The sequence below is a fragment of the Dermacentor andersoni genome, chromosome 10 (assembly GCF_023375885.2).
Source record: "Dermacentor andersoni chromosome 10, qqDerAnde1_hic_scaffold, whole genome shotgun sequence".
Lineage (NCBI taxonomy): Eukaryota > Metazoa > Arthropoda > Arachnida > Ixodida > Ixodidae > Dermacentor > Dermacentor andersoni.
This window is the reverse complement of record NC_092823.1, coordinates 112549337-112570264: the sequence shown is the minus strand read 5'-3', so window position 1 is coordinate 112570264 and position 20928 is coordinate 112549337. Positions and strand designations below refer to the sequence as shown.

General features: G+C 45.3%; 1 long non-coding RNA gene across 1 annotated transcript; it reads right to left on the bottom strand.

The window, feature by feature from the left end:
- Positions 1-14937: 14937 nt before the first annotated feature.
- LOC129388087 (uncharacterized) lies at positions 14938-20723 on the bottom strand. The gene is made up of 4 exons (XR_011890637.1): positions 20627-20723; positions 19846-19912; positions 15736-16045; positions 14938-15175 (listed from the first exon to the last, which is right to left on the bottom strand). It is a non-coding gene; the product is annotated as an uncharacterized lncRNA (long non-coding RNA).
- Between the last annotated feature and the right edge of the window lie 205 nt (positions 20724-20928).

Below are 20928 nucleotides of genomic sequence, written 5' to 3'. Positions count from 1 at the left end.
TTTTGCCTCCTCTTTTTCTACTTTGCAATATAATGTATAATGTATAATGTGTGTGTATCTTCATTGAATCATTAATAGAGGTAATTTTAGTGCTCAGTTGTTGAGATGGCACGATATCAGTTGGTAGTAGGTGGTTTACTTTAATATTTGGCTTGACATCACTGAGGAGGCAGAGGATGACATTTTTTTAGTGCTGCTTTCGGTACAGCTTCGTGGATTGATAGCTGCGCAACTTTCCGCTAGCGAAGTGCAATGTTATGTGCTTATGTTAACCATAATGTGTCTTGTTTTTTTTTAACGAGCAAAAAAATTTTTAAAACTTTCATAAACATTCCTACAGCTCAATAATTAATTTCGGTCACAATATACTCTATACACAACGATTTGATATTTTAAGAGCATGTTTTTACCTTAATATTCAAAAACAAGAAAAAGATTAAAACAGAAACACAAACATTAAATTATTCATTTTCAAGGTTATACCAATGACACATCGAGGTTACAGTAATGACATATCCCTTTGGTCCAGAATCTCCCTGGTAGCTAGTATTATTGGCCATTTGATGTAAGTGGCCATGTACTGTTGGTCGCAGGTGTATGTTGTTTCACTTATCCACTCGACCGGCGGGAAGATGAGTTGGGTTTTTGGAGGGGAGTCATGAAGCTCGGAGGAGGGGTGGTCCATTTTCCGATTAAATGCTTGCTGTGTTGTGTCCGCTGCAGTACTCGAACTTTGGTGGAGGTTGGGTACCACTCCCTAATAAACTGGTTCCAGGTTGGCGTTAATTAAGTATCGTACGGGCTTTCGTAAAAGTTTGTCCTATGGCATCCGGTGAGCTTCGCTTCGAATGACCGAAGCAGTCCTTTCGTCTCAGAAAACAGTCTAAGTATACGTGAAGTTCAAAGGCTAAAAGAAGGCGATCATTTTCACAGAGAAAGGTGCGATGATTACGGTGAAGTAAGAAACATGAAACTTGTTCAGAAAGAAAAGAGCATGGTTTCGACGAAATTACTCACCGCCCACAATTTCATGATAAGGGCGACATGCAGAAACACCAGAACCAGGTTTTGGTAAAGTAATTTTTATTAAACACCTTGGGCACATAAGCCCTGTCCCGAATACACAAAGAAACCCTGCTTTCGCAGGCGTTCAGAAAATGGCATCAGTGCTCGAAGATTATTCAGCGTTATATTATACCATATGCACCGACGATAGTGTACTAGATTTAAGACAAGTGTCACTAAATAGTGCGTAGCTATATAACTCAGTCAAATAATTAAAATAATAGAAATCGTAGTAAACTGACAACCGAGGTTGAACTCATCTTCAGATGCTGTCAATTCCAATTCACTCCGCGCTCAAGCTTTTATTGTATTTGCTGACAGGGCAGCCCGCCAAATTAGGGACACAGAAGCGACGCGTAAACTTAACGGGCTACATATTTTAGCTATAGAAGAAATACCAATAAACAGGCACGATATAACAGGAATCTCTCGGAGATGAGGCTCCCGAGTCACTAGAGGCGGAAGAAAAACCAGATTGCAGCCGTCGATGCATTATAGCTTCACGTCCAGCTTTGGCCGTTCTCCTTTCTATACTTGCATATTAAACGAACTACCCCATTCGAATATTTCATTATTCTACTTCACTATAGTATCGTTTAATTCGCTGCTGGGTTTGACGGCAAATTTTTTCCACGTATACATGGGGTGGTGGCAAGCATTATCGAAATTCATTAACTTTAGAAGATGTACTTCTAAACGAATGAAGCCTTTAGTAAACCACAACCGTTATCATCAGCCTAATTCCAGCAAAATGAACGCCGCATCCCCCCACTCTTTTTACTACTGTCTTGCGTCCACTTACTTCATCTTGTGCTCGCAAATTTCCCGGTCGCACAGCACTACTTATTTTCCTGTCCCCTTCCTCCACGTCTCCTTTCCCTCGGCAAACGCACGTCCCGTCTAATACACCACTGTTCATCTGCCCAACACATTACAAGGCAAGCCGAACTCGATTTGTTCTGGGTATCAGCAAAAAAAAGAAAAATGAAAAACTGGCTGCCCCATTTCCTAGATAATGCCAACGGCAGTCTTCGTTCCTCTTAAACGTACGACTGCCTCTTGCACTATTGCAAATTCATTCATGCAATAAAATAAGCCCACAGGGAAAGCGCAAGCTCATTTTCCCCGTATCTTTGTTCGCTGAAAATTTCACTGACGACATGTAGCAGCTGTGTGAGCTTTTATAATTTCGGTGAAGTTCGGAATCAAAATTTGCCTTACTCACACCTACCGAAACTGACTATTCATTTCCTAGTCTCAGGTACGCAGCATAAAGGTTTATAGGAAATCAATAGCCCTTGAAGCTTTCCACGAAGCATCTGTTTTCCTAGAAGTGCGGGAATGTATGAACCCATACGAAATAGAGGCTGGAAGCAAGGCCATGTAGCGATCTCCTCTATGAATAATGGCAGATGTGGAGACGCACGTTCCACAGGACACACATTACAAAAACGTTTCTAATAGGTTATGTTAAGAAATTAGAGAAGTAAAGCTTTCTACCAGAATTTCATTGCTGCAGGAATAGTCAGAAAATAACGACAGCACGTTCCGTTAACAACTATGGAGTTTCATTTTTCCAAAAGTATTTACAAGTATCACCTCTTTTCGAGCTGGTAGAAACGAAGATATTTTTTACCTTGCACACTGTTTACATCCTCCGCTGCAACCTCTTGTTTAAAGAAGAAGTGAAAGGAAGCGCTACGATGGTCATCTAAAAGTGTACCTATATCATACGCCGGTTCTTTTGCGTGTGTCAAACTTGAAAGGCCGCTTCATCATTATCGTCATCATTATTAACATTTGTATCATCAGCTTCTTCATGGTTATTATCAACCTAATTTTTACCCAGTGAAAGTAGAAGACCTCCTCAAGCGCCTTTAAATTACCTCTGTCACTTGGCTGCAAGGCTCTGAGCATCCACAAGTGGGCTCTTTTGGTCGAGCTTGCTTTCAGTTACCCTAATCAAATTTACTTGAACTTAACAAAGCTTGTTTTTCGCGCTATGGTGTCTGCGCAGCTAAGCGAGAACACTGTGACGAGAAAATTTATTTTGGGTTGCCCAAAAGTGCGGCCAATCCGGAAAATGATGGTGTATTCTGGAATGTTTGAGTCCGTGATCCTGGCGGGTGACTCCAACTTGACAGTTCACTGACATGCAGTATTCTTGAAAAAAAAGCAGTTTACGTTCTAGCTTTCAATTTCCAGGTCGGTTGGACAAAGGTGATTGAAAAACTAAACAATAGCGGCTAAAAGTTTGCAGCTATGCAAGTGCTTGAAGAAACTTTCCGCTCTTGAAACATTCTTGTCAGCAAAGCGTAAAGCCCAATATTTGACATACATTGTGACTACTCTCATCAAAGCAGAAGAAATTATGGTTTGAAAAGCAGCAGCGTAGTCGAGGTAATGTATTGCCTCATGAATATTGCATGGCAAAATATTGATTAGGGATTTAAACGGAACGGCGTATGTGCGACTCACAATATCGTACATGGAGGCCTCCTCGTTCGTCCTGCCATTTGTCAAAATGTTCGGGAACGGCCGAAAAAACTCATCTGTAGAAATGCGACAGCGTTCACGTTTGAAAAGTAAATAATAAAGTAAGTTTCCAAGTGCTCCTGTGGCTTCGCTGACATCACTATTTGGGAAGGCTTCAGCTCTAGCTATTACCCATAAACGACATGACGTTTTAATAATAACATATATATATATATATATATATATATATATATATATATATTTAGTGTGAGCATTATTCATACGCTTCATATTCTCACCTGTACATACTCATCATCACCGTTTTGGGGCCTGGTGGTGGGGCTCTCACTCGAGCGAATAAAGAAGAGACTGGCTGCCTAAACCTCGTCTCACAAGTGGTGGAGTGTGCTGTCCGGTTCCTTCGCCCTCTCGCTCCAGGTCTCTCTCCAGACTCACCTACGCTACATCCCTGGAGCTCCGCTCGGGTCGCCGCCTCTACCAACTGCACTCAACCATGTCGCAAGACCAGCAGACCAGTACCACGACATCCACCTTGCCTACTCCTGCGGGAACTCCTTCTTGGACGGTCACCACCCCTCAGAAGGATCCACCGGTATTTGCTGGGCTTCCAGGCGACGACGTTGAAGACTGGTTGGAGCTATACGAGCGCGTGAGTGACTTTAACCACTGGAACGAATCAGCAAAACTTGCTCACGTCGCCTTCTACCTAACCGGAGTTGCGAAAACGTGGTTTTCCAATCATGAGCTCGATTTGGTCAACTGGAGCATCTTTAAACACCATCTACGCCAGATTTTCGCGAACTCGTCTGTCCGCTCCGATATCGCTAAGAAGAAGCTTGCTGAGCGTGTTCAGCACTCCGGCGAGTCCTACACTTCGTACATAGAGGACGTCCTCGCCCTCTGCCGCCGCGTGAACACCTCGATGGCAGAGAGTGACCGTGTACGCCACCTGCTCAAGGGTATTGGGACTGCGGCATTCAATGCTCTTGTAGTGCTGAATCCCACTACCGTCGCCGACATCATCACTACGTGTCAGCGTCTCGATGACCTTCATATGCTCCGCTTACGCCCTGACACATCTGATTTCCAGGCGTCCAACGACAGCGAGCTACGTGCTTTGATTCGCTCCATCGTCCGTGAGGAACTGCACGCCCAAGCTTCGTCAAACCGTCCTGAGGTCCATCTGATGCCCCCTGGTGGCGGCCTACGCCATATCGTGAGGGAAGAGATAGCTGCCGTGACCTGCCCGCAAATCACTAGCCCGCACCCTATCCATACGCCCACGTACGCTCAGGTTGCCTCTATAGCGCCACCCTCCCAACAGCCACCACAACAGGCACCTGCACCGCACATGTCCCTGAATCCTATCACTGCAAGACCATCGCCTGTTCCGTCTTATAACGCATGGAGCCCACCTCGACCGGTTTGTTACTACTGCGGCATCCGTGGCCACATTTCCAGGTTTTGCCGACGCCGTCAGCAAGATGAAAGACGTGGCTATGACGGCTTTGAAAGGGATCAGTTTTCTGGCCCTGTACCACGACGTCGGCGTTCTGACTACGATTATTATCCACGACGTTCCCCATCTCCACAGGACTTCAACACTGCCGGTTCATTGCGTTTCCCGCGTCGTCGCTCTCCATCACCGATGCGGCGCTCTTTTTCCCCTCTACGACCGGCTACTTCGTCCCCCGATCACCGCCCGGAAAACTAAATGGTGCAGCTTCAGGAGGGAAAGCTGCATCTTTTGGACAACGTGAAACTCCTCCGGAGCGCCCGTCAAATGTACTTCTGGTGTGTGTTGAAGGTGTCCGAATCGAAGCCTTGGTTGACACAGGTGCATCGCTTTCCGTTATTAGTGCTGACTTGTGTTCTCGATTGCGAAAAGTGAAGACACCGTATAATGGCCCTCCCCTTCGTTGTGCTAAATGCCGTTCTTGTTCAGCCCTCCAGTGTTTGCACTGCGCGCGTTTTCATTGATGGCATCCTCCACCACATTCAGTTCGTCGTGCTATCTTCGTGCACTTACGCGATGATTTTGGGATGGGACTTCCTGTCCTCCGCCTCAGCTTTCATCTCTTGCCGTCAGCGAACTATTCATATGACAGACACTGAATCTTCATCCGCTGTCAATGATCATAGCCTGCGTTTTATCACGTCTACCGACTGTTTCATTCCCGCGGGCAATGAGCATATTCTGACGCTGACTTCCGACACTATTATTAATGGTGATGTGTTCCTTGCACCGAGCGGTTACTGCATTTCTGGTGGGCTTAGCCTTACGCCTAGCCTAGTTCGGTTTCAGGGCGGTAGAGCGTTAGTCGCTGTTCATAACCCTACTTCTTCGCCAGTTGTGCTCTCCCAGGGCTCTACTGTGACGTGCTTTACTGACACCGAACCTCTTTCGCTGGTACCGCTTCACACCGAATCACCACCTTTGTCTACCACAACTGATTATCACACTGCTGCCGCTGCTTTAACGGCCGCGATAAATCCCGATTTGACCGCTGCGCAGAAAAAAGACCTTCTGGCACTCCTGCACAAACACAGAGCCTTATTTGACGTCCACTCCAAGCTTCTGGGGCGCACTTCCGTCGCAGTACATCGCATCGAAACCGAAGGCAGTTCGGTTGTACGCCGCCGCCCGTATCGCGTGTCTTCCGCAGAACGGAAAATCATTGCGGATAACGTTGATGACATGCTAAAAAGAGACATCATTCGGCCATCCTCCAGTTCTTGGTCGTCTCCTGTCGTGCTGGTTCGCAAGAAAGACGGCTCTGTACGATTCTGCGTCGATTATCGAGCCCTTAATAAGATAACGCGCAAAGACGTATATCCGATGCCAAGAATTGACGATGCCATTGACTCCCTCCAAGGTGCAGAATATTTCTCTAGTCTAGACCTCCGATCCGGATACTGGCAAATCCCCATGCACGAAGCGGACAAGGACAAGACAGCCTTTGCCACACCAGACGGACTTTATGAGTTCAACGTCATGCCATTTGGTTTATGTAATGCCCCTGCAACATTTGAACGCATGATCGACACAGTTTTACGTGGCCTTAAGTGGAAGACCTGTCTGTGCTATTTAGATGACATCGTTATTTTTTCTACAACTTTTCGTCAGCACCTTCAGCGCTTGGACGAAGTTTTCACATGCATTTCCAACGCTGGACTCCAACTCAACACAAAGAAATGCCATTTTGCCAGAAAGAACATCAAAGTGTTGGGCCATCTTATCAGCAAAGATGGCGTTCGACCAGATCCCGAAAAGGTTGCTGCCGTGCTTCGCTTCCCTCGCCCTGAAAATCAAAAGCAGTTAAGAAGTTTCTTGGGCCTGGCATCCTACTTCCGCCGCTTCATCAGTCGTTTTGCGGCCGTGGCGTCGCCGCTCCACAAGTTGCTCACGTCGGGCACTGCTTTCCCTTGGACAGATGAATGCGAACTTTCTTTTCAAGCCCTCAAGCAGGCATTAACCACCGACCCTGTCCTCTGTCACTTCGATGAGAACGCACCAACTTGCTTGCACACCGACGCTAGTGGCCATGGGATCGGTGCTGTACTTTTACAGCGTGATACCACCTCACGAGAGAGAGTTGTTGCCTATGCCAGTCGCGCACTAACACCTGCCGAAAAGAATTACTCGATCACAGAACAGGAATGTCTCGCAGTAGTTTGGGCGATCCAAAAATTTCGACCATATCTTTACGGACGCCATTTCACGGTCATAAGTGACCACCACGCCTTATGCTGGTTGTCGTCCATCAAAAATTTGTCCGGACGACTTGGTCGCTGGGTGGTACGCTTACAAGAGTACGATTTTGACGTTGTCTACAAGTCTGGGCAAAAGCACCAAGATGCCGACGCTCTCTCTCGCTGCCCGCTGCCACTATTAGCTTCGAGTACACCTCCCCATTGCTCGCCTCTTGATGATGAGACTAAGTCGTCACTCCCGTTATTACCGTTATTACCTCTATCGGTTACTGACACGTTATCTTCCAATCGCGTCACTCACCTCGCCTCGTGTCAACGTTCTGACCCCTACTGCAACAGCATCATCCAACGCCTGTGCGGAACTACATCTGCACCAAATGCCAGATTACGTCGACAACTGCGACTATTTAAGCTTGACAACGATGTGCTGTACCGCTACATATACAACTCCGACGGACACCGCTGGGTACCTATTCTTCCCCGTTCGATGCGCACACAAGTCCTTGAAGCCTTGCACGACGACCCATCTGCTGGCCATTTGGGATTCCACAAAACATACCACCGCGTTAGGAGCCGTTTCTTTTGGCCAGGCATGTCTACCTTTGTGGCCAAGTACGTCGCTTCTTGCGTTCAGTGTCAACGGCGGAAACGACCGACTTCGCCTCCTGCTGGGCTTTTACAGCCCATTCCATGTCCCGAGACACCGTTTGCCATCGTTGGGATAGACCTAGTCGGCCCTCTGCCCATAACGCCAGCGGGTCATCGATGGGTCGTGACAGCTGTTGACCAGCTCACACGTTACGCAGAGACCGCTCCTCTACGCTCTAGTTCGGCCTCCGACGTTGCCACATTCTTTCTAGATGCCATTGTGCTGCGCCATGGTGCACCTCGCGTACTGTTAAGCGACCGCGGCAAGACTTTCATGTCAACAATGCTAGCAGAAGTACTCGGAGCTTGTGGCACAGTTCATAAGACAACATCCGCATATCACCCACAAACAAATGGCTTAACCGAGCGATTTCATCGCACACTAATAGATATGATATCAATGTATATCGGGCCAAACCACGACAATTGGGACAAACTTTTACCTTTCGTGACTTTTGCTCACAACACCGCTATCCAACGAACTACGGGATACTCACCTTTCTACCTAGTTTACGGCCGTTCACCGACATTCACCATCGACGCCGCTTTCTTCAATGCCCCAACTAACACCTCGGCCAGTATACCCGAACAGTTGGTCTCGAGACTTGAGGAATGCCGTCAACGTGCTCGCTTCAACACAGAAGTCAGTCAGCTAGATCGCAAGCAACGTTACGACATCTCTCGTCGCGACGTCTCCTTTCGTCCTGGAGAGGAAGTGCTCCTTTGGACGCCCATTCGTACACCCGGTTTGTGCGAGAAGTTTGAATCCCGCTTTCTTGGACCCTATATTATTAACGAACAAACATCCCCCGTGAACTATCGCGTTACTCCCGTAGACGTTTCTTCCGACCATCGTTGTCGTGGTTCGGAGATCGTTCACGTTTCGCGCCTAAAACGCTTCGTTCGGCGTTCCCCTCCTGGCTAAGTCGCGGCCTGGCTGGCCGCTTGCGCGTGCCGGGAAATTAGTGTGAGCATTATTCATACGCTTCATATTCTCACCTGTACATACTCATCATCACCGTTTTGGGGCCTGGTGGTGGGGCTCTCACTCGAGCGAATAAAGAAGAGACTGGCTGCCTAAACCTCGTCTCACAATATATATATATATATATATATATATATATATATATATATCGTTTCTTGTAAAGCGTTTATATCAGGGAATAAGACTACATTTTTTTCACTCCTCTGCTACATCATGGATTCCGGCCTTGATTCCCAAAAAGAGGAGATGCTAAACTCACCTAGGCACGGTGGCCAGCCAGTACTTGATATTTAAGAAAAAAAAATGTTTTCACCACCACCACTCGCATTGGCCGCTCAATCACCAGAGGTTTCGTTTTTCTCCGTTACGGATCCCAAGCTAGTTCCTGGTTTAAGCTTCTCTTTATTAAGAAAGAAAGCTTGTGTGCGAGATGCTGTGCTTCGTAAATCCTAGATATTTTATATTGACGTTACATATTCCGAGAAATTTTTTGGGTTCGCACTAGAAATACACTTGGAAAACCAATGTGGTCTCGGGAAATGGGATGTAGTAAATAGCAGACTGAATTAATGGCCTTTCACATCAATCCTACCCGAATGCCTACCCATCGACACAAAGTGACGTGAACTTAGCGTATACAAATGGCACGACGTCCCGTTAAAAGGTGTGCAGAATGTCTGGCAAATCTTCTGTTGTAGAAAATGTATACAGCCTACAAAATTTTAACACACAGTTCCATTGATTTGGCCTTACTTGTTCAACACGCCACTACGTTTATCAGGTACCTACATTCTATCTCATGATTAACTTTATGAACAGTGGAAGGTACGATGTATGTACAGGCAACATCTTTCGCAGCGTAGTATCGCTCTAGGCGTAAGTGTTCGATTATTTGAGAAATTATGGAGCTGTAAATTTGCTTGTTACATGATGAATTTCATCGATATGTAACATGTTCAGCCCTTTGAGCATGCACATTGTATACGGCGAAATAACTGGCGTTTACCGCCCTGAAAAGAGTAATAGCCACCCTAACCATGATTACGTAGCAACATGGAAGCACCCATACAGCACAGACCGTCCGCTCTGCCCCTAATTTGCGGTTGTTACTGCACCTTTTTCTTGGCAGCAAGAAATAAATGGTAAAAACAGTCATCGCTTAGAGTGATCGCGCGCTTAGGGCAATGCATCAGGTATGTTGCCGTTATTAATGAGATATAGGTTTGTTTTGGCACAGACTGGAAAACAGAGGTGGTGATGAGCCCTAAAGGTGGCTTTGCTCCCAGCTAGTAGACGGCGCCGAAACATCAGCACTAGTTATATGTTGACGAAGCTGAGTGCTATTAAAGTCTACGTTTCACTGCATTATTACTTTACTGCTTCGTCTAGCAGGGTACGTAATGACGGTAGAGAGTAAATGCCATATATACGTGGAGCATATGACATGGCGCGGGTAAACATTTATACGGCAATTCCCCATTACTTCCGGCCAAGCATTGGGCACGGAACTATTTTGAAAGGCGTACAGGTGAAGCAGAGCTCCGCTACGGCAATCAAGTAAGTGCAGTCTAAGGGGAGAGCGCCAAAACATTTGATTTATCAACCCGGCGACCTCAGACGATGATAGCGCCGACTCTGAGCATATGAGGTTGCGTGGATGAACATATTTTGAGGGGCGATTCATATTGGATAAATTGTCCGATAGCTTTCATCAAGGTGGCGAGCAACTACTGAAATAGAGAATAGGAGAACAACTATTGCAGTGTGCTGCAAATATACTGGACCTTCCAGGTGGCATCAGTTTTCTGCTCAGTTGAAGTGCAATCAGATCAGTAAGTTTTACTGCAATTTTCATAGAACTGCTGAATACCTGAGCTGAATAAACGTTTCAGGTTACTTAGTAGATCTTAAACGTATAAGAATCAGCACGTATGCTTGAGCATGGACGAAAAGGCTGATATTTTGTGTCAAACTTCGATGCGAAAGCCCACGACCAAATGTTTTATAGGTCAACCGACAAAAAGCTTGACAATTTGTGTGAAACTTCGGTGCGAAAAACCCGTGACCAGAAGCTTCATGGGGTCAACGGACTAAAAATTGACATTTTGTTTCGAACTTCCGTGCAAAAAGCGCATGACCAGAAGATTTATAGGGTCAAAGGAAACGAAACCTTGACGTTTTGCATGAAATTTACCTGTGAAAACGCATGACCGGAACTTTCATGGTGTCAAAGGACAAATAGTTGAACATTTTGTGTTAAACTCGGGTTCAAGAAAATCCCACTAAATGTTTCAAGGGCCAAAGGACAAAAAGCTTCATATTTTATATGAAACTTCGGCGCGAAAAACGCGTGAGCTGTAGTTTCATAAGGTCAAATGACAAAAAACTTGACATTTTGTACGAAATCGGTGCGAAAAGCGCGTGACAGGAAGTTTTATGCAATCAAAGGACAAAAAGCTTGACATTTTGTGTGAAAGTTCGGAGTGAGATACATTTTCCAGAAGTTCCGTAGGGCCAAAGGCCAGAAACCTTGATATTTTGCGAGAAATTTTGGTGCGCAAAACGTTTGACCGGAAGTTTCATTGGATCAAATGACAAAAAGCTTGACATTTTTTATGAATCTTCGGTGCGGAAAATGCGTGACGGGAAGTTTCACGGAGTCAAAGGACAACAAGCTTGAAATATTGTGTTAAACTTCGGTGCGAACAAAGTTGGACCAGAAGTTTCATGTGGCCAAAGGTAAGAAGCTTGAGATTTTGTTTGAAACCGGTGCGAAAGCCCATGACGGGAAGTTTTATGGGGTCGACGGACAAAAAGTTACAAATTTTGTATGAAACTTCGGTGTGAAAAATGCATGAGTGGAAGTTTCATGGTTCAAAGGACAAAAAGCTTGGCAATATGTATTAAACTTCGGTTGGAAAGACGGATGAGCAGAAGTTTCATGGGGCCAAAGGACAAAAAGGCTTAGGTTTTCTATGAAACTTCTTTGCGAAAAGTGCGTGACCGGAAGCTTCATGGTGCTAAAAGACAAAAAGCTTGTCATTAGGTATAAAACTTCGGTGTGAAGAATGTCTACGGAAGTTTCATCCGGTCAAAAGGACACCGCTGTCTCGTTGGGGCTAAAGGAGTCCGCCTTGCCTACTAACTCGGATCGCATTTCCTCAGCTTAGTTGTATTTATTACCTTTGTATTAATATATCAGCCAAATTTATTATGGTCTATAGTATGTTGTGTCCAAACAAGACGCATTTGCTGTGTTCGCCCGCTGGTCAATCTTGCCGCTATTGAGATAGCGACAAAATTTTGTCGAATTGTAATTCACGCACAGCTCCAATTACGTTGCAAGAACTCGAAAATACTTGATATGTAGTGAGTGCGTGCGATCGCCTTGTGACGCCCGTATAACAGCACGGACTACAGCGATAATGAATTTGATTGGATTACGTACCTTACATTACGCTTATCTTTTTAGTATAGTAATTTATTGCTTTCTGTGCACAAGTTTTGCCCTTTGATGATGAATAAAAATGTTAGTTTAAGGTACATTAGAAAGCGTATTAGGTGAATTATGAAAGCCAGGATACTCTGTATAGTCATTATACGACTTGGGCTCACATGGCGCAAGCCGAGACTGTATCGAGGATGACCATGTCAAAGTCCACCATATTCGTCAGAAGCCTAATGCGTGCCGCAAGGAGCCCGCATATAAGCGCGAGCTTTCATGCACGCTCCTCAGATGGCAATGCGCGTAGCACACACAAGTGGCTGTGCCGGCACTAAGGACTGCGCTGGCGCGTCCAACAGAGGATGCTCGTGGCGGGTTTTGCGGTAAGACTACAGTCTGCGCACCTTCGTGGCCCCAGAGGCACGTCCAAATCTGCGGAGGCTGATGAGGCGCCACGTTTCTGCTACGCAAAAAAGTCAGGACCGTGGAATAGTAGTCGCCCCGTCCTGGTTTGCACCACCGCCCCCACTGGAACATGTGCGGTGTAACAATCCAGCCGCAAATAATACAACCAAGCAGCGTCGGCCCCGACTGGCTGAGAGCCGCGTGAATTGGGTCGGGATATCCAAGAACGCTCGCATAGGGCCTACTCTCTCGCCGATAGGCTATCACTGTGAGAGCCCTGTCTGAGTTGTACGGCGGCCCATTTGTACTGCGGCTCGCACTGGCGCTGAAGGATGGCGGAGGAACCCGGGAGAAAGTCTGGTAGGAAAGAAGCTCGTGAGGTGCCTCGTGCACCTTTTCATTTCCATCAATGCCCTAGTGATCAGGGATCCAGTGCATTGTTTCTGTTACCCTACCGGTCTCCCCAGGTCTGCAGGCTCTCTTGACGAGCAGTACTGCAAATGAGGTGTGGAGACTTTCAGGCCTGATGGCCAGATTGTCAGTCCTTGTAGGCGTCCCTGTGTTTAGTATTGTGGGCTGGTTGACACCATGTCTCCGGCCCATGGTTGTGCTCGGTGTCTTTGTTCCGTCAAAGTGCCAACGTCAAGAGTGATAAGCAAGGTTGAATATATTGTAGATTGCGTGCTAGGAGACCTGCTCTCTAAACAGAGTCCACAGTTAGAGAAAAAATGTTGAGCCAACACTGATCATATCAGAACAGCTCGCAACTGTTATCATCATGACGGGGGGGGGGGGGGGGGGGGTATTAATAAGGGAAACGCTGGACCAATGCCAGAACTTCATTTATGCGAACGTGGAGCTTCGGCATTTTGGCCACACACAATAAACTGCTTCTGGTATTGTATTTTCAGGCACTAGTACTCTACAGAAGTTCTTCAGTGGCCGTGTGTTTTCCCGCAATGTCATCCACACCTCACCCTCCTTTATCGCCATTGTATCCTTTCACCGTAACCTAAAGGAAGCGTTACCCAGGGATGTTCTGTCTAAATAGATAAGCAGAGAGAAAGAGTACTTGTCAATATCCACAGCACCGATTTTGGTGCCTTTTGTGGTGTTTAAATGAATACATAACAATATAAGATCCACAAGAAATAGATGTTTGTTTAGGTTGTAAATTTATTTGCTATAATTTCTGATAATCACAAAGTTCAAGTAGGCAGAGACATAAACTAGATGTATCGTTACCTAACCATAAAAATTTATCTCAATTAACAGCATATATTACAATTTCTCTGAGTCACAAATTGATGTAATGTAAATTGTTAAGAGATATGCTAAAACTTTGTAAGTGGGCGAAGTGCATAAGGTTCATAATTATTGTACTAATTTTAACAATTCGTATACTAAATTTCTTCGCTTAGTTTGTTCAAACACCCGTGTTTGACAAAATGGTGACTATTTCTGGTGAACAGTTGCTCATTTGGACACTGTAGTGTTCGACATCTTTTCATATCAATTTGCTCAAACTTCGAAAAAATATTTAGCTCTAACTAAACGTTGTTAGTAGGTAGAAATTCGGTTCCACTCCAATATGCAACAAACTTCATTTAAAACTATTGGGTGGTTGGAGGGTAAGAGCTGTCTTGTGGTTTGCATGTGTTTGTATAAGAAAACTGGAGCTGGCTCGAGCTAACTCTAGATTGTTTGGAGCACCCGTGATATACAACGTGACATTACGGACAGCCACGACCCGCACTGCCAAATTTGGATAACAGCGTGAGGCCCTCAGGTGATAGTAACGCCGCAGCCACCTGGTACCGATGTTGTGCGAGTAAAAGAATACAGCCCGCGGCAAGGTATACGTTGCAGAGTGGTGAGTATCATGTTATGGGATGCGGTGGCCATTATATCCCCATGTCAACAAGTGGATGAGCTGTATGCAAACTGAGCGGTGGGACCTAACATCTGTGGTGTTTTCGCCTATATTTCAGTGGTTGTCACAAAATGAAACATAAGTATCAGTTACAGGCAAGATGAATGTTTGCCGTTGGTCCTTTGATGTCATCATAGGTTCACACAGATATCGTCCCTTAAAATTTTTAGCACACGAGTAAGCGTCATTTTTCTGCCTGGTTATGAATTTACCGAGGCTCAGCGGTTTACTTTTATGTTGCATGGCTTAATGTGAACGTATTTATTGTTTGGGACAGTGCTTCCAAGGAAAGCACACACCAGCTTCCATTGCATGGCCGTCTTCGCAGATGCAGTTTCCTTTGTTGCACGAGGGCACGCAATCTTTTTTCGGGGGAGGAAGGCGGCACAAAGGCTCGCAGCCGGATTTGCAGAGCTCAAATGTTGAGTTTGCTGGACATATTGGAGGGCACTCGCTGATTGGCACGCACTTGTCGTTGTTGTCCCTGTAAATGATGGGTGAAAAGGTTATAGCCATGACGCGCCACCAAGAAAGTGAAGTCACAGATCAACTGGCTAGCGTATTGGGGAAAAAGAAAATTGCAGGCGCTTTCCAAAAGATAGGTGCCCGCCACCTTATAGGACGCATTGGCAATGCTGTCAACTCAACTTCTACACATAAAAGTGAGATATTTAGTCTGTGATTCTGACTGCACACGATATTTATAACCATACTCAAGGCTAGCAGGTCTTCAATAGAATCACCTATCTCCGAAGCATGAATTGTATCGACAAAATATATCTATTTTTGTTTTATTTTAGATATGTACGAAGAATGTGCAAGGTGCCTTTCAATGTTACCTACTCTGGTTTAATGCTTTTGCTCTAGATTGTAATTCTGCTGTCTGTGAGTATGCTTTTGTATTCTTTTACGAATAAAAAGGGCGGTGACAGCCGAAGTAGATCATTGCCCAAATTTAGATCTACTCATGCGACCGTCACGAAGGTAATTCGCGGACTAAACGCGAAAATGTGCTGATATTTTGCCACAAAATATTTCACGCACCTTGAGAATCCCGGAGCGCAGTCGCAACCACTCTTGCATCCACCCTGGCACCGGATATTCACCGGCTTGTCGCATTTGTAGGCGCAAACGCAAAAGTCGTTGTAGTCCTCGTTGCGCAAAGCTTTACACCTTTGACATTCGTGCTCGTAGATGCATTTGTCCCAGGCATTCCGCACATAACCTGGCTTACAGATGCAGAGCCTCAGCTCTTGGACCTTTATTGGGTGTGTGAGTTCTGGCCGGCAAAGCTTGCTCTCTCGTTGAGCTTTCTCCACAAGTATTTCTCTCGCAGAGCAGGTTACCGGAAGATCTGCGCAAAGGGTTTACTTGACACTTTTTCCTGGTGCAGCTCGTGGGCAGAATGTAAATCATACGCGACGTTCCACCTAGGGTTTAGCACGCAATAAATGCATTATATTGTGAACACTTATAAACTTTTTAATGTGTTTTCTACAAGATCAGAACTTGTACGACTGCGAATGTATTGTATGAACTTTATCCCGGCTAATGGCAAATAGATGACCAGGGAATCCTGGTTAATGTATACCACACAAGGCCGTTACTAGGTGTTCGCTTCAGGAAGACCTGCATTCTTCTATTCTTGCGGCAAAGTTACGGAAGCACTCATTTGGTTGGATTGGTACTGGATGCATAATGAAAACATATATGACAAAATAGGACGTGAAATATTTTCCTATCAATGGCAAAAATAATTTTCTGTATTATTGGAACAAAACAGAATGTGACTCGTGGAATAGCTTGGTAAATAAATAAATGTGGGTGTGGACTAGTACTTGAAAAAAAAAAAACACAAGACAGACTGCGAACACAGAAGCTTTCTGACATAGCTAATTCACATTATGTTTCCAAGCTCACATTTGAACAGATATAATACAGAAGACTGACAATAAAATAAAATAATAGGAACAGGTGCTGCTTGTGAATGTTTTTTATAAAATGTCCATCAAAACGACTTCAGCAGCGGCAAATGGGCTTGGGAAAACAGCAGTTTTAGATAGAAGGCCGTTCGAGTATGCTGCTGCTTGAAGGAAGCATGAAGCTTAAAGGGTGGTAGTTTGGGCGAGTCGTGCAGACTAGTGACCGGTGCGTAGAAATATGTTTGAAAGCAGTGCGATGTCCTGCAAATGATGAAATCAAACGTGAAAAAGAAAGACAGAGAAGGCAATTAAACCTCTAGTTGAAGTCCATCAGTCCATTGGCTTCCTCAGAGAGTTGACGATGAGGATGCAGCAGAGTCACTGCACACCACACATCTCGTAAGGAATATATAAGGAGCATTGGAATGGCAAAATTTTTTTACTTTACTCTCTTCGGGATCGGCCAACATTTTTAGGCTTTACCTACGCACGGAAACGGCCCACATTTCTACAATGCGCAAACACACAGGAATTGCCTACATTTTTCAACCGTACTACCTTGCGCATCGACCCACGAACAAGGCCAGAAACGCAGATACCCAGTAAGTAAAAGCGGTGGTAACTCACTGAGGAAGGCATTGTCTTCAAAAAAATTTATGGAACCGAGAGCTTTTGTCAGACAAATGATATCCACGCCAGCGTTTTCTTACGTGAACCGTCTTTCAGTTCCATCTGAGGAGGTCCCTTGCTAGAAATGCATGTAATGAAGACATGTTATACTATTATGGTCTATATCTTTGCAACCACAGTGGCCTCGTGCCTTACTTGGGTATTATTGTGTACATAAATGTGGCACTACACGATCATGCATGCGTCGCGCCAACAATGGCGCGATGGGAGTCAAATTAATAGAGATCATAAAGCTTCGGTGAAGCGTTCAAGGAAGAACAAGACGTGCGCTATTTAGCTTCTTGCTCGGCGTATAGAGAGGCATAGCTCGGTAGTACCTTTGTGATCCGAGCGGCCAGAATCGCTTTTGAGAAAGGTCGCTGTGACATAGTAGATTAAATGAATAAAAGTCAAACATGTACTAAGCAGAAGCCACAAGATCAACAAGCTTGCAAATGTTGCCGAAAATTTCACGCTCTCCTCGGCTATGGGACCCCAGCGTATGACACGTAGGGTCCCGAAACTGCTTGAAGAGATTCGCGGAGCGAGGCGGAGGTATACCCAGCCCCTTCGACCACCGCGGAACTTGTCCGTTTCCTTAGGGAACGCAAGCGCAGTAAATTGAGGCGAGCGTAGTAGTCCCAAGAATTTAGGAGCACGGTGGCCTCGAGCACAGCCAGGAAGCCTCAGGAATCACCCGCAGGGAGTAATTTCTTAACGCTAGCCTCAAAAAGTCCTCTGCAAAACAAACTGGCCCACTACAAATAGGGAGAAAGCACCATCACAAAATTAGACCGTTAGACCTCCACAAGCTGCAGCAACAGGTTCAGTTTTGGCATATTTGACCTGCTTAGTTACAGGAGCGGGAGCAGAAGCTAAAGGCTACACCGCCAGACAAACGCCTCTGCTCCTAAAGCATTTCTACACGGAGGTCGGCATGCGATAATGTCATGGTGATATATGACTGATCCGATTACAATGCAACATTTGCGACTGAACAAGTAAAATTTAGCGGGCAACGGCTGTGGGACAATGACTCAAGACTGTCTTTATCGTCATTCAGGCTCCTTAATCTCCCGTTACATCATTCTTGCAAATTGTTTTATTGTCGTGGAGAACGCATGATTAATTGTGCAGCACATGAGAGAAGAATTGGCCCACATGCGAATATACGCAGTATTTTTATAGGTAAATTGTTCATATAAATTAGAAAGCAGCACTACCTGCCGAATGACGATGTACTGAGAGCAATATCAAAAATTAACGTTTCGCGTGGACCCTATCAATTGGGCCGTCTACTCTGGGATCGAGCTAAGAGATGTTTGCTCTGCTGTCCTGCAATTCATTGTTCTGTCGAACGGAATGGCCAGATTAATATTCCTTCATTTAATTTGTGTGTGGTTTTCAATTAACCAATATTGATTATCCGAGTATAGGTTAGTTTAACTTGAAGTTTCAACTCTCAGCAGTACTTGACAGCATTCCTGAAAGTTAATTTGTGATTGCGAATAGGAACAATTGAACAATTTCTTGCTCAATCTCCCACAGTGGGCACGAGCCATGAATTGTATGGGCAACAGCAACGAATACACCGATTACCAGTTTTCTGGCCAATCACCAATAATAGGTATTAGGAACAACAGGAACGACTCCTCGAAGGGTGTGCAAACTACACGCGGCTGCCACATACTGGCGCCACGCCCAATGCAAGGCAACTCCTGAGTGGAATGAACAGCGTCCTGGTAGGTACGAAACGCCTGCTCTACTCGGGAAGCCAACTGGCGACCCTCGACCAGGCCCGGCGAGCCGCGATCGCCAGCGGAGCCCTGTCAGAGGGAACCACCCAGGAATAACCCGCGCAACGACTTCTGTAATAATAAAGTGCCTCCTCCTCCTCCTCTACTCGGGAGCATAATGATCGGGCTCGCACCCACCAAGAACTTGGCTGAAAACACATAAATATCGTATATATATATATATATATATGTGTGTGTGTGTGTGTGTGTGTGTGTGTGTGTGTGTGTGTGTGTGTGTGTGTGTGTGTGTGTGTCCATTACCAGAGCATAAGGGCGCCAGTGATAAGTCTCCTGGAGTATGCATACATTCACTATCCCAATAAAAGAAATGGATGCAGCCAGAACCTCTGTGGTAAGCCTGAGGTTACATAAATGTGCTGATAAAAGGATGTGTGTGTGATAGAAATACAAAAGCTGGCACAGTTTACGTTTATATTGTTGCGAGGCGCTTCGGCCGTCGATCATTGTGTCAGGGCTCACGCGGTGACCGCTGCGGAGCTCCGTGTTGGTACCCCACACATCCACCAAAATGTTGGGACCAGCACGAATGTAGCTTATGCAAGGCGAAAGCTGATGATACCAGCTGACACTAAAAGATGGCTAGCAAGGTGTCCCAGCCACAACAACACTTCTTTGTCAGCGTCTCTTGTCTGCATGTCTTTTTCTACATCGCAATAATATTAACAGAGCATAAATATTTCAAAAATTTTGCAGGCAGAACTAGTTAATGAGATAGGACAGTAATTTACAAGAGAGTATGGTGTTACCTTTCATGTAGTCTGAAACATTAGTATCTCCTTCCAAGTAATCTGGTAAGTCTTCTGTGCAGTGTGACTGTGAAAACAACGTGATGTACTTAGCATATCTTATAGTTATAGGTTTACAGATATTGTTCTGGACGCCTGCTGGCCATTTGTTTTCAATTATTGAGATGGTGGCTTCTGCAGGAAAGACAAAGGGTGCCGTATGCACAATTACACTGGTAGAAAAGACAAAATGTGTCGTTGAAGTGTGTTTACAGCATTAAATTCTTAGTACCAAGGCCAACAAACACGCCTTTCACTTTCCATTTGCACCACTTTGGTTAAAAAGAAGCAAAAACCAGGAAATACCGTCCTCACATTACAAAAAGAAGCGCACACGGGAAAGGTATCTGTAGGGCGCTCGCATAGTTACAACGAGCTTTGACAAACAATACTTCAACAGCCATTTTTCTTACGAAGATAAATAACAAACAAACGCTATGTTGGGCCTGATGTGCAGCCAACAATTTTTAAAATTTGATACGGTGGTGCACATATCTGCTGGCAGCAAAGCGGGGAAGTTAAGGAGGATGGTTTTATTTCCTAATCATTACGTTGCACCATGCGGTAAGCACAGTCAGAAATATGGGGTCTTGCATGATGCAAGCCAAGATGCCCAAACATCTGCGGCTGAAGTACAGATGCAACATAAAGAGTGACAGACGAACCACACGCGTATGTTGTGCCGAACAGAAATACTGCCAGAGGCCGCAAAGTATGCTTAGGAAACGTGTGAATTACAGACCTGGTGAATAGTTATGAAGACTACGCTAGTGATCACAAACAAAATGAAGGCACCACACATCATGTCTGCTCCAGAGATCAGGCACGCTTTGTGGGAAAGTAACGCACCTTTGATTTCCTTCTTATGGTTCGCAGTCTTATACAACGGCCAACAATTCATTGTTTCTATGAATCCATTTGGCCCTCCGTCACCCTTCGACAGCTGTGCATATCGCGCAAACGTCGACTGGAACTCTCGCTGTTCGCACGTGCACAATAATTACGTGAGTGTCTGCGAGTAAGCTAAAGAAGAACGGTTTATTT